This window comes from Syngnathus typhle, linkage group LG20, assembly GCF_033458585.1.
Source record: "Syngnathus typhle isolate RoL2023-S1 ecotype Sweden linkage group LG20, RoL_Styp_1.0, whole genome shotgun sequence".
NCBI classification, from domain to species: domain Eukaryota; kingdom Metazoa; phylum Chordata; class Actinopteri; order Syngnathiformes; family Syngnathidae; genus Syngnathus; species Syngnathus typhle.
In genome coordinates, this window is record NC_083757.1 from 4564650 (window position 1) to 4578962 (window position 14313).

The following is a 14313-nucleotide window of genomic DNA, read 5'->3' on the forward strand; positions in this document are numbered from 1 at the left end:
TAACATTTTCTCAAAAGCCGACAGTGCGCCTTATAGTCCGGTGCGGCTTATATATGGACCAAATTCCGAAATTTAAACTGGCCCGAAGCATTGTGTCATGAAATCAATCATAAGTGGCCCGCTGAAGACTATGAATCATGAAACAAAAAGACTATGGAATATTATTTTATGATTATAAAGTAATTTGTTGGGTCTGAAGTTGACATAGAAAAGATAAAATGGAGAATGATTTGATTTGGTTTAAAAATCTGACATGATGCATTAATGGTACGCCTTATAGTCCAGTGCGCTTTATGTAAGGCCAAAGTTTTAAAATGGGCCATTCATTGAAAGTGCGCCTTATAGCCCGGTGCACCTTATAGTCCGGAAAATACGGCAATATTATTCTCCAAATTTAAATTCTGAGAAGGTTGCAAATAAGAAAATACAGACAAGACCAAGTGGCTCATTCAAAGTGGGCAAAAAGTTCAACCTTGCTTTTTTTGTTTGTTTTTTTTGGATCAGACCTCAACAGTTTCCCGCATTCTTATGGTTGCACTTAGCATAACTTCCAGTCTTCCGAAAAATGGATAATAATAATTCATATGCTCAATGACGTCATTGGGAGAAGTCAAGTCAGATCATTTGACTGTCATGGTTGCACCCCAAAAACGCACATACGTAAAACGACGCACAAAGTCCCGCAAGCCAGTGAAGTGCCAGTCTACCGCTGCACAACTCAGACATGAGACAGTCAAATCAGGAGGGCACACATACACACACACCGACACACAACCATCCACTCCAGCAGTCTTGCAGCACTTTCAGACACTCTGATACAACCATTTTTTGTTTTTGCATTGTGTAAAAAGCCAGAGGACCGGGAAGGAGCATCGACTGGGAGCACGAAGGAGGGGGGGAGAGTCATTTCGGTGGATGCGCAAGTCGTCAACAGCGCATTTGGTTCTTTTGCAAATTTCGACACCCAACAGTCGAGATACAGCGGACGGATACAAGACGGATACTTGGAATCGCACCGATTGCTAGGAGTTGGAGCCATATGGAACAAAAAAGATGCATGGAGTAGCATATGGATGAAGATACCACAAAACCAAAGATTGTTATTTTGTTTTATCTTGTGGGGGACGGAGAAAGCGAGCGAAGGATTTGCGGGAGTCGCTTATATTTCGGCGGAGGAATCGATGTCTGGGGAAGAGACAACCAGAATCAGGAAGAAGTTAGGCACTGGGATGACTGCATGACCCCCCCACACCAATAAAAAAAAAAAAATCCATTGCTGCACATCAGCAAGGACTGCATCGCTTAACTCGCCGCAATCTCCCTCTCTGCATTTTTACCTTTTGTCTCCCGCGACCTTATTTTAAATTTCAGAGCCACATGCAAACAACATACGCTGACTAAGACCACCCTGATATAACCTTGAACCCCCCCTCTACCCCCGTTCCTCCTCCCCTTTTTATAAGCATAGCATCCTCCCGGCAAGTCAGGTCAGAGGAATGGCGCGCGTCCTCACGTAGCCCAGGGAGCGAGCGGTGTCCTCAGCTCGCCCAGCCGCTAGCGGGGGTCGATGAGGCTCCGGCTTGGAGCTCGGAGACCCCTCTGCAGCTCCAGACAGGCTCCAGACGCACTGACCTACATCAGCCTCCGCCAGACGAGCGAAGAGCGGAAGAGAGTGAGCGACTTCGAGAGAGAGCGCGCGAGCGAGAGAGAGAGAGAATGACGAAGAGGACGCGTCGATTGCTTGATCACTGCAAGACAATAGCCAGCGATCCAAAATATGTAACCTCAAATCCCCTTTTGCGTTCTGGATTCATTCAGTCGTCACCTCACTTGCCTCCCTCTCTCATCCTCGCTTCCTCCCTTGCCGGTTTTGCACGATCAGCATCGTACCGCCCGAATCGTCTCTCCCTGTAGGAGGATTAGTCGGCATGCTTACTTATCTGTCTGCGCTAGAAAAAATAAATAAAATGAAGGAGGCAGAGGAGGAAGGTTAGCCGAGGGCTGAAGCGTCGGCGAGTGAGAGGCTCTGCAGTGCGGCAGAACAGGAACAGCGTGTACTTCAGCAGTCACAGGGACTGGAGGACATAACGTGTGCTAAGAGGAACCGTGCGTCTACCTCGCTCCGTGTGATCATCGCTCCCCGACGACACTAAACGAGGATCAATTCCAATAGCCAGGAAGATAGATCAGACTAACGGGAGCGCGGCTCTCCGGGGACATTGTGTGGCAGTGGAAGTTAGTCTCTAATGCAACGTAGCGCAGTCACACTAACTGCCTTTTTTTTCCCAAGGTGAACATCAGCAAACCCCGGAGGGAGTCAGAAATAGAAGCAAAGCACACTAGAAGGTTTGCTTGAATCTACCCGGGGTCAGAATCTCCCGGTAGGGTCAGCGATGTGGAAAAATGGAAGCTGGTCCGGCCGGGCCTTACGGGGTTAATTTAGTTTTCTCCTCTAAAGCTCTCCTGATTTATTGTGAGCTGCTCAACCTCTGACTTCATCTACAGAGGACGGACCCTGTGTTGAGTCTCCAGACGCATTAGAGCGAGTGTTTTGCTCAGATTGGTCAGATGACCGCAGATAGAACGAAAATCCTCTCTACCTTTAGCGGTTCAGTCAAGACCTTCAAATTGCATCTGTCAAATAAATGACAGCTTCTAATGGAGGTATTTGCTGTCCTGAAAATCACGATGTCTTTGGCAGTGGCAGAACATAGAGCTATATGTCCGTGGTGTTGTTTTTTTTTGCTCGTCTCAGCATTTACACAAAGATCTTGGAGTGGTAAAAATCGTCTCGAATTCAAACAACCGTTTCTTTTGTGACCGGATCAAGCCAGCGCTCTCGTCTATTTACTTAAGTCGCGTATACAGACGGTGGCACGCTTCCTGTCGCTTGATTACGCTGGCAAACTCCGGACCGGCCAAATTTTCAAAGCCCTCGCCGATTGAGACAGATAGAGCCGTATACGTTGGCTTCGGGAAAGGGGGGGTGATCGGGTCCAGATGCAAAAAAGTAGGTCACCGCACTAAACATGTGCCAGACCCTTTCCCTCCCCTATATGTACACTTGCAATATACATAAGAAGAGTTGCCAAGTCCGACCATTTCCCTCTCCATCTCCCAAAATAGCACAGAGGGAACTTTGAGTGCGTCTGTCGACTTCCATCTGGCAAATATCTATCAGCACGCATTCTATATGCTTCCCCCCGACATAACAACAGGGTACATTCTCACGTCTTTTGTCTTCTCCTATAACGCCCAAAACTAGTAGCTACGTTAAACCCCTAGACTCTTTCGTGCCATCCCAAACAACAGTGTGGTTTTGCTGCACACATCTTTAAGAACTTCTGGGGCCATGAGGGATACTCTTGGATCAGGACCAGCTTGATCTCCTCTGCAGGACTTTGAGAATATAAGTGTTTGTTAGGATATTTGAGGCTGTTTGCCGAGACTTTATTTGCATTCGGAACCGCAATATATCATCAGCTTTAAGGCCAAGAGTCTGCCAGTGGAGTTTTGTTTTCCACAGGACAACTTTGGTGGAGCAGTTTAGAATGTGGGCATGGAAGTGAAGGGCCTTGGGTTCAAAGACATTCATCTGGGGGGATGTACAGCTTGGAAAGGAGCAAAATGGACTAGTTTGTTACTAAGGAGTCATGGAAGTAATTTTTTTTTGCTACTCAAGGCAAATAAAAAAATGAACTGTTATGTCAGTTTGGTGACAGAAATGAGTTTTGGAGCCTGAAAAAGCAAACTTGAGGGACAAAGAAAAACAAAACTGTCTCAAACTGAATTTAGGTTGGAATGGAATCATCTTCTTACAGAATAAATGTTGTTTTATTAAAACTGTGCTCGTCTCAAATCGTCTTGACCCATTGAAATGAATTAAAATGACATTAATCTGTTTCAGTTTGCCCCAAAATCAGCAAATTAGCTTGTCTTTATTTTTTATTAGTAAACTAGCGAACTATATTGCCTTACATTATGAAAACATAATGAGATGTATGCCATATTTTTTTGTTTTAATTCAATGGACATCGAGCTACACGTGTTGTTCATCCGTTTGTGTTTAAATATTCTGCTTTCGCTATAACACCCATTTATTTTATCGGGTGCGAACGCTATCTATTGTTCAAATGTGGACGTGAAACATTTGCTCATGAGAATAAACGTTAATTTTGTGACCCGTTTCTATCTAGAAAATGAATCAAAAGAAATAGACAACCTGAAAATGCATGACACACTACCCCCCCCCCCCCCCCCCATCCCTTTGCCTTCAGCTTTTTGTCTTCACTTAACATGTTACATAGAGTGACAAATGACGTCGCTGTGAGGGTTACACTATAACAGCAATATCGCCATGAACCCAGAGCATGTAAACAATTGGGAGCAGACAAACACACACGACTGGGCCGGGCTAAGGAAGGAGAACATGATTCGACCGGACAGCCAGTGTCAACCCATGGGGCATTTCAGCAGTGTTATGATGCGTAATCATTCAGTTGTCTAAGGAGGTGTGTGTGTGTGACTCTGTGTGTGTATGTGACAGTGCCGCCATGCACAGGTCATTCCATAGCAATGCCCAGGGTGCATTGCATTGATTAGCGTCTGAGCGTCGGGCACATCTTGAGGCTGCAATGTAGCGGCGCCGCTTCAATGACAAGAGTGGAGGGTGGTGGTGGTGGTGGTGGGGGCTGTATATGTGTGCCTTTGAAAATGCCCCTTATAATTATCATAACTATTTTCATACTATTGTAGCATAAGCATTCCAGTCTGACATCCCAAGAACCAAGACAAAGAAAAAAAATGGCCTCACATATAAGAAATAGAATCTTTTCTAAGAGATTTGCCGGAAGGGTTTGCGGTATTATTGCGACACTAAGATCCACGATGGTTGACGGCCCAGCTAACCTGCAATAACAATGTGTCAGTGTATTGTGTATTCTTTTTCCAATATATTTCGCTTTGTTACGACGCAGACAAGCATGAATGTAGCCGCTGCCTGCAGTCGGTGATGTGAGCCTCTTCCATCAAAGAGCGCGCAGATTTGTTTGTTATACAACACTGAGTCAGTGACACGAAGCTTTACAGTATGTGCAGTAAAAAAAAAAAACGTCAGCCAAGCGGACAAAATTGAACAGTTTTAACGGCAGCCGTTACATTTACATAAGTGAACATTATATTGGAGCAGATGAAGCTGGCCTGGACTGACCAGACGTAAAAAAAAAAAAAAAAAAAAAAAAAAAAATGATTTCATAATGTTGTTGTAGCCTAGAGGGAGAAGAGGGAAAATCAGAGGGAAGACAGAAATAAGGGCTGTTTGTGTTCGTCACCCGCGCATACAGTCGAGGACATCTGTGTTCATTGCCTCACTTTTTTCTGTTTTTCTTATGCTTTTGTCTCCCCGGGCTGCGGGTTTCTTTCCTAGCCCAAGGAGGCTTATCTAAGCAGGCCTCTTGAGAAAACAGAGAGTGAAAAGCGCACAGTGTACTGAGGGCTATCAACAGGTCAGCTCTGCCCTGCACACTAATGAGTCACACATTCTTTGAAAATTCAACACTTCAGGCCACATTTGTGCAAAAAAAAAAAAATGCCAGCAAGACAAAATCCAATTCTTGAAATAAACAGCTTCAAATAAACCCGCCTCAAATGAACAGCAATACTTTCAATTGCAATCGACCTCAGGTAACTCAAATGTGGGCTGGGCTAAAACAAAACAAGCTGCTTATGTGTTATGTCACCCCGTGTGGAGTCATCGCAGGTGAGACGGGAATCCGCAAGCAGGGGGGGGGGGGGGGGGGGACCGGCACCAAAAAAAGCTCCATCCCCTCTGAGGCTCTGCTAAATCCTCACTTCCTCCAGAACCATCTGGTCGTCCCCACTTGCATGTACACCAGTGAGGGGAAGTTGACCTCATCCCAAAGCTCACCCGACATGTCCCCAAAATGCATATTTACATTAACGACACATAGCCATTGCCTCAGCATCACATTACTGGAGCGTGATGTTCCCAGCTCCAGGGCCAAAACTCTGTGACTCCCTCTGCATGTATGTGTATGTGTGTGTGTTTGCAAACTGCTGAGCACAAGCCAGCGACTGGGTTCACACCGGATTAGCTGTGAGTTGGCTAAACACCAGATAGCAGAGATAACAATGTTTGTGCCCGTAGGTGTGTGTTGGATGAGAGGTACTGAGTGAGGTGGAGGTGTGTGTGTAGGGGGGGGAGCTGATATCAGCACGAATAAGCCAAAACACTGATAAGGCTTGGATGCTAACGAATAGTGATGCTGTTTACTGACCTTTAAATTCAATCGTCAAAGTAAGTAGATATAAAGGGAGAAGATCAGCCTCCTCCCACCAGTCCGAGCGCTGCACTTCCCCTCCTTTACCTTTCCTCCATCGTTCCTCACCGGAATAAAGGCCGTAAAGATGAGGATTCATCCCGCCTCGCCGTGGGAGGGAAAGGCTCCTCGTTGTTCCCCAGCCAATTGATTGATGTCAAAATGTTTAACTCGAATAGGGGCCTTGCATCAATGCCTCAGCCGTCTGATCTACGCGGTGTAAATCTTCCACGGGACCCCATTGATGTTTCTCCTTTTTACCTGTGAAAGAAGAGGCTAATCCCCCTTGATGCTCGCCAAGGTGATGCGTACATGCAGGGGGCGAGAGGGGAGGACCGCCTGTCTGTCAACGCCACCTAAACAAAGCCGCCTCTTCTTAGCCAACGCGTGCCAAAATGGAAATAACAAAAGCATCTTTTTAGAGAAAGCGAGATGGAACGCAGGAGCTGTCGAACATCCTTCCTGACATAAGAAATGTGGGAACGGAGCTTGCCCCCGACTTTGAACAAACACTAAGAGGATTGGCAGCCTCCACTGGCCTGCTGTACAAATGTCGTTGCAATAGTGAAAGTAATACCGATTGAGGCTCATTTTCAATAAGCGAGAGATTATTTCAGTGGGTTTGACATAAAATGATCATCCAACAAGCATTGTTGGCGATGTAAAGCGTACGGAGACGGGCAATATGAAATCAAAGCGAAGAAAGAAGCTTTGTCATTTATTTAAAGCAGCATTTTGTAGACACGCTCTGGTTGTCAGTCTTGTGGAAGGAAGGCATAATAAAGAAGCACAAATGTAATCTCCAATGGAATATTTCATATTGGCCTGGATTTGCTCTTAGGGTCTATTTCAACTATCGATATGGCAAAACTAGCTAAAAAAGATTGCAAGGGCCTCCCAAAAAAAATAATTCATAAAAAAAAAAAAAGTCAGGTGTCTGATAGCTTAATACTTTACAAATGCCACTCACTGGCTTGCTAAGATTAGCAGCAATTTAAAGCCTCTATGTCTTTGTCACCTTCACATACACACAAACATGCAGGACTCATCTTCATGTGGGAGTGTGAATAGAGAAGGCTCCAGTCTTCTCTAAATCCCTAAAAGCTGTCATTGACTTCAAATACTACGCACACACATGCACACAAACACACACAAGTCTTCACAATGCCTCTGCCAACGTCTGGCTTTAATTTTCTATAGGATGCTTTAGATATGGCCCCTACAGGCCAGATAACAAAGCACTCATCTCAATTTAAGGTTCTACAAACATAAAATAAGCCAATGCCCCTAGAGGTATTTCAAAGTTAGATCAGAAAATATATATACTTTTAAATTTGACCTTAATTTGTCCTGAATGTTGTTAGTCACCTAAATGTTGAACAGAGGGTGTGTTTCTACCGAAGTCAAATTCCTTGTTTGGCACGCTCAAACATGGCGAATAAAAAACTCTTGAATCTTGAATCTTGAATCTTGAATCTTGAAAATGACAGCAAGCATTTCATTTTTGATGCCTTTTTTCCTTCAAGTTGTTCAATGCAGAGGATAAAGAACATATGTCAGACTATTGTGTTTGTTTTAAAAAGGCTAAATCATCATTCTTCCAATTTTAAACAGGAACTTTTTACGTGTAATCTTGCGGCGTGGGATTTCTTGTAGATAAGGTAACCGTGTCAAAGTGACACAGTGTGTGCGTGTGGTTGGGGGGGACAAAGAGGGGTGAGGGGGCATATAATCTATTCTGTGACCCACATTTACGTGTCGAAAGGCAACAAAACTACACTGCAGCCCTCCCATCCAATTTCACACCACATCACTGTCTGTCTGTGTGTTGGGGGGGGGGGGGGGGGTTGAGCAAGCGAGATAGAGAGAGAATAAGAGAGAGAGAGCGATAAAAGGACCGAGTTATCCATCTTATCCAGAGATGTTTTGAAAGAAACTATTAATAAATGTATGAGAGCCAAAAGAAAAGGGATCATTCTGCGGCTTTGCAAAAAATAATATCAAGAACAGGAGAATGGGTGCAAAAATGAAAAAAAAAACCAGCTTGTTAGCATTCTCGCAGACACCGCTCGCTATACGGCCTCGCGGATCGACGTTATCTCTGGTCAGCTTTCTGATTTATTATTCGCAGCTCGGTGAGAAAGAACGGTGGCGAGATCAACCGTAGTCGCAATATGTCCCGCAGCGACAGCATCCTATTGGCGTGCAAAATAAAGATTAATAAGCAGCGCGGCGTGCGTTCAAGAGAAGCTGCAAAGTTAGCAAAAGCCGGCGCTTTGATTTTTGAAAGCTTATATTGGATGCAAAAGAGATTATGGGAAAATAAAACGAGATTTTTTTTATTTTTATTTGATGTATTATTCAATGTCAGGTTATGGATACTAAGCATTCAAAATATTAGGCAACCCTCAAAGTTTTGTCCTACTGGCTGATTAGCAGGTGTACCTAATGTAGTGTCCGGCGAGAACATGTTTGTTGATTACGAGCCTGTTCAATAAAAGCAAATCTCGTTTGTCCTTTTGGGAGCGTCTGTCGTCTTTGACTCTACAGGCAAAAAGACAAGCGCGGCAGCTTATTGCTTTATTCAAATTTCTCATCCTGCAAGACACACACATCCGAGTGTCCGCAGAATGACGGGGCCCTGTCTGAAATGCTAATAAATTCCGAGGGAAATTGCTTTGTGTTTATCTGTAATATGACAAAATGGCTCAACTTTGATCCGCGACCCTTGTCGAAGCTTGCGAAAACATCACCGCTGGCATTTCAAATGCTAATTCCCCATTGTGCACGGGTTTATTAGATAATATGGGAACGCAATATGTGGACAATGAAAACGTGCCGCGAGATGCTGACAAGAAAAGATTGTGTAGAATGGAAGAGCGAGGGCCATCTTTGAAAGTCGGATTTATGAACTGTGTTTGATATTGAACAGATAAACATGTCAATAAATGTTTGGATTTTTTTTTTGTTTTGGTTTATTTTCTATGGTAACACATTTGGGTTTGGGAGACGCTCTGGCAGGCAGGGAATATTTAACAAGCCAAATAGCCTTGCTTTTTTTCTCCCCCCCCCCCCCCCCCCCCTTTCCTTTTTAGGTACTCAGCAGTTGCTATGCAACAGCATCCACCAAATTGCCAGGTTCAGGGCTACATTCCTCCTCAGAAAAGGAACACGAATTGAGGTGTGCACTCCAGATTCCTCATTAGTAGAAATTCCAAAATTTTGACGAAATGTTCGCCCGCTATCTTTACGGCCTTGGTTTTGTGGCGAGCGCATTGTGTTCATTCAGTCGTTTCAGCTCTGCTCATCAAGAAATCACTTTTTCCCTTTTTACTGTGATCATCTTTGTCTGCACAAACACACACACACACACTTTTTCTACCTACCATACTACGTCTGTGAGCAGGCAGACTGTCTGTATAATTGGGTTATTCTTTTCTTCACTAGTCTGATGCACTGAGACACACACACACACACACACACACACACACACACACACACACACACACACACACACACACACACACACACAACTAGTTTGATATGTGAAGACATTCACGGACAGATTGTTGCTGAGGTAGGGGATGTGCTCTCATGCGTGCTTTCATTTAAAGAAAGCCCAACGTTGGGATAGGACAAGCATCCACTCACATATCAATCCAATCATACGTATCTCCGTGTTCAAAATCCTTGTCGTAAGGTCGACCTGTATGTTCTCATCAGCCGAGCGTGCGATGTGGCGACATATCGTGACTGCATACAGTGGATGTGTTTTTTCCCCCCCCCCCCCCCAAAGCCGGCAAATGCATATGGACAGATGCACACAAACGGGAATACAGTGTGTGATGAAAGGGCACATTTTCCCAAGGTTTAGGGAAGAGCGCACTCGCCCCCTCCCCCTTATGTCCGCCTCCCCTGGATGTGTCGCTTTACAGCAAACCTGGACCTCAGTGAGGTGACCCCGTTTTAATGTGTTTTGAAAAGGTCTCGGCGGTGCCGTCGACTTATTCCGAAAGGCTCGGATGCCGTGGCTAAGCTTCAGTGTGATACCGCTAGACACGCGTAACGTTCACATGGTGGACCACTGACACCTCTCTCACGCAGGCATTCATTACCAAAAGAAAAAAAAAGGAAATATCAAAAGGCAATAGCATGCCTGAGCGGACGTCAAACAATTCAGCTAAAGGCTTTAAACTTGTTTGAAACTGCTTCTGACACACTAGACCGTGCTGGACCAGACTTTTTTTTGCTTTCACCTAATGAGGAACAACAGAAAGAAAAAAAAAAAAAAGTGAGCCAAATCTCCTCAGGCTGCCAACAAAGTCCACACATTCTGTCAGACATGAAAAAAGATGAAGAGGAGACGAAAGGCCTTGCAAGTTGGTGACTGACGGCAACATGGAGCGTATAAAAGGTAGCCGAGAAATACAAAGAAGCGAAACGTGCGGATTACCTACCGTATTTTCCGCATTATAAAGTGCACCGGATTATAAGAAGCACCTTCAATGAATGGCCGATTTTAAAACTTTGTTCATATATAAGGCCCGCGGGCCGGACTTTGTACACGCCTGCTGTAGTGGCTCAATATTGGTCCATATATAAGGCGCACCTGGTCATAAGGCGCACTGTCGGCTTTTGAGAAAATTGGAGGTTTTTAGATGGGCCTTGTAGTCCGGAAAATACGGTATATTTGATAGATGAACAGCATCACAAATTATTTTTTAAAAGAAGTTAAATTGATATGGTTGCATGACAATATTGGCTTAAGCTATTTATTTATGTTTAAGAAAGTTAAGTTTAAGAAAACCGAAATAGGGCATCGCCTCGATTCGTCCCTTTGACAGATAGGGGCGACCCAGTGAGAGCATTAGTATGTATTAGCTCGCAGATGGACTCTAGCATTCCCCCGGCGCTCCCTGTGATGATGAACCATGTTCCTTTTTATCAGACAGGACACACTCGACACTCTTCCTCATCTGCGTCCGTCTCAATCCCACACAAGCGCACCTCCTCGCCGACAGTCGCGTGCCAAACGCTCAGCCGCTCTTTCAAAGCGTCTCCCCGGTGAGCCAAACCAATCAGGAATGCATCCGTCTTTAACTTCAAACATGCATCATCAAGCATCCGTGCGCATATGGAGAAGCCCACCATGCCGCCCGGCCTGCATAGCGATGTCGCCGGGCTCCGGGGGAGTCGCTTAGCTGCGCTGACAACATTTCGGGTTCTGTTAATTACTGCTTGATGTATGTGTCCCTTAAGGAACTTAAGTCCTAACAGCAAAAAGTACATTTAAAAATAATACATAAAATAAAGTAAAATGTATATGATAAATTAAAATATTTATTTATTTATTTATTTATTTATTACTGCTTCATGTATGTGTCCCTTAACTTAAGTCCTAACAGCAAAAATTTAATGAAAAATAAAATAAAAATGTATATAAAAAATAAAATCAAAATTCATTTATTTACTTATCTATTTATTTATTTACGTATTTACTTATGTATTCATTTAAATATAAACTAAAAAATATTCAAATATATAGACATAAAAATATTAAAATATATAAAATGTATGTAAAAAAATAAAATAAAAAAATATTTATTTACTCATTTATTTCTCACACGTTTGCTTGGAGGCAGTGCAAACACAATCACACTGACCTCCAAAGAAAGTGTGCACCTTATAACACACATGTTTTTTCTTCTCACCCCTGACGCTCTTGACCTCCATCAGCTAACTCCCCGGCAGGTTGAGCACCCTTCCCCCGTTCCGCTACTCCGAGCAGCGGGTCCGGCCAGGCTTTGAGTGATTATCCCGAGAATATCCTGACATGCTTCCCCGGGCTACTCTTGAGTCAAGTCGCAGAGCTGCTCAACCAGAATACCTTTTCCCTTCATTGTATACACGCTACCCCCAAGGCCTTTCGCTTCCAAGCCGGGGAAAATAGTTTCTGTTGTTGTCGTAGAATCATGGGGCTGAAGATGGTGGGGAATTCATAGACAGTCAACTATAGTTAAGGGGGATGCTAAATTAGCATCATACTAGGCCAGATGGTGGATGTAGCTGCGGGTCGAAACATATGGACATGGAAAAGCACAGCAATTGGCTATCAATTCAAACCTGCACACGCGTGTGTGTGCATGCATGAAAAACACACACACGCATCCACCGTCTGTTACCTCAGCTAAGCACGCCGTAGGGCTCGAGAAATGTTTCGCGGACAGCTGATGCAATAGTGTCATATTATGGATCAGAGTGGCTGTGACCGAGGAAAATACATCGAAAGAGTGTTCAAGAAAACGACATGAAATGTAAAGGTGTGACACAATTCCAAGAGTGAAATGATGTTTGCCATTTCTTCTCCCACCATCGCATTTTCTCATCGTTCTTCAATTTCCTACCTCTCCTTTTGTCAAGTCTAATTGAGGGGAAGTTATCGTAATCCATATGTGTCTCCGTGATTGACACAAATGCATTTTCTTCCCCAAGCCCAATCCTCCCCACACACACACAAACGCCATTAAACAGACAGGACCTATATATGTCACAATGATGGAGCAATCACTCCCCACCTTCAGCGTATACAAAAGAAGAAGGGGGGGGGGGGGGGGGGGGTCTAAAGCGAGGCAGTCATTGCAGGGGGGCGTGATGGCTTTGGCATGTATACGTGCTGCCAACTAAATGGCTATACAGTTGATTGTTCGGGGTGGGGGGGATTCGCCGAAACTTCAGCCAAGATGCCGCCACTTCTTGCAGCGGGGAGTGGAGATGATGTCCTAGCCCGAGGCTCAGAAGATCCAGCAGGGCCCTAATGGGTAAATTTCTTCTTCCTGCATATGGGAGATGCTTGACATCTCTACAGGTAGGGGTTTGCGGCCATGTTTTGGAGTGAGGTGAAGGAAAAAAAAAAATGGAGAGCCACACAACTAGGTTGAGCATATGGGGGGGAACGTAAATAGAGAGAGTGAGGAATCAAGACGTAAATCAGGCTTGACACTCCTTTCCCTCACAATCCATTTCCCTTTTACGAACGGCGACACCGGCAGCTAATAATCTGCCTCCGTCTCTCCACGAGCGACCAATGGAAGAAGACACCGGCAACAATTGTCATTTAGCTTCTGTCTATCTACAAGCGGAGATGCTTGGCCACCCCCGCGCGAAATGCCGGAGAGAGACGGCCAACTCTGCCGAACCCCGTGGACGATTTCAAATTTCGAATCATTAACACATCGAGCACATCTGCAGAGCGGCGAGTCAACATGAAAGCGACTCGTGGCCTGGCAGCGCTCCTCCTTTACAGATTAGGCCTTGACATTTGGAGTCAGAGCTGGTAAAATGTCAGATGGGTTATGACAGGAATGGTGATAGGCAGATTATGAGTGACCTCTGACCCGCGACGTCTGAAAGGTCAGAGCTCACTCAACTGTCGGCGGGCTAATGTGTGTTAGGAAAGGGCTGAAAAATAGAAAGATAGAAAATCCTTGATGAGTATCGGTGAGGTCTTCAAATATTTGAAACCGAACCGACAGGGCTCATTCATTTTTACTCAAGTTAGAATTAATCATTAAAATCCACAAAAGCGGCAGAATTGCCCTCAAGTAAGTAATGAATTCATTATTTGCACTTTTCAATAGTTTCCCAGCCTAGCCTAAAAAAAAAAAAAACTTGGAAGTTCACCTGAGTCTCCATCCAAATTGTTCTGAATGATCGTTTTGTTTGTTTGTCTGGACCAATGCCCTTTTCAGATTTCCCATGATGCATCTCTTCCAACTCATGTCTCATCTTGAAGCAACAGTGATACATTGCAAACAAAAGGCAAAATCAATACCATAGGAATTTGGGATTTGTTTCCACGGGATTAATCTGTCAAACGTACGGCGGAATGCATTTCCGTACACAATATAGCAACATTACATAAGAGCAGATTAATATCCTTTATCATTGTCTGTCCGCCTGCTTGGCTTTGCTTTGC

At 44.4% G+C, this 14313-nt stretch overlaps 1 long non-coding RNA gene across 1 annotated transcript in view; it reads right to left on the reverse strand.

Annotated features, from left to right (window-relative positions):
- The window catches only part of LOC133144314 (uncharacterized), a 194888-nt gene that overhangs the window by 143471 nt on the left and 37104 nt on the right, over positions 1–14313 (reverse strand). The window lies entirely within an intron of this gene.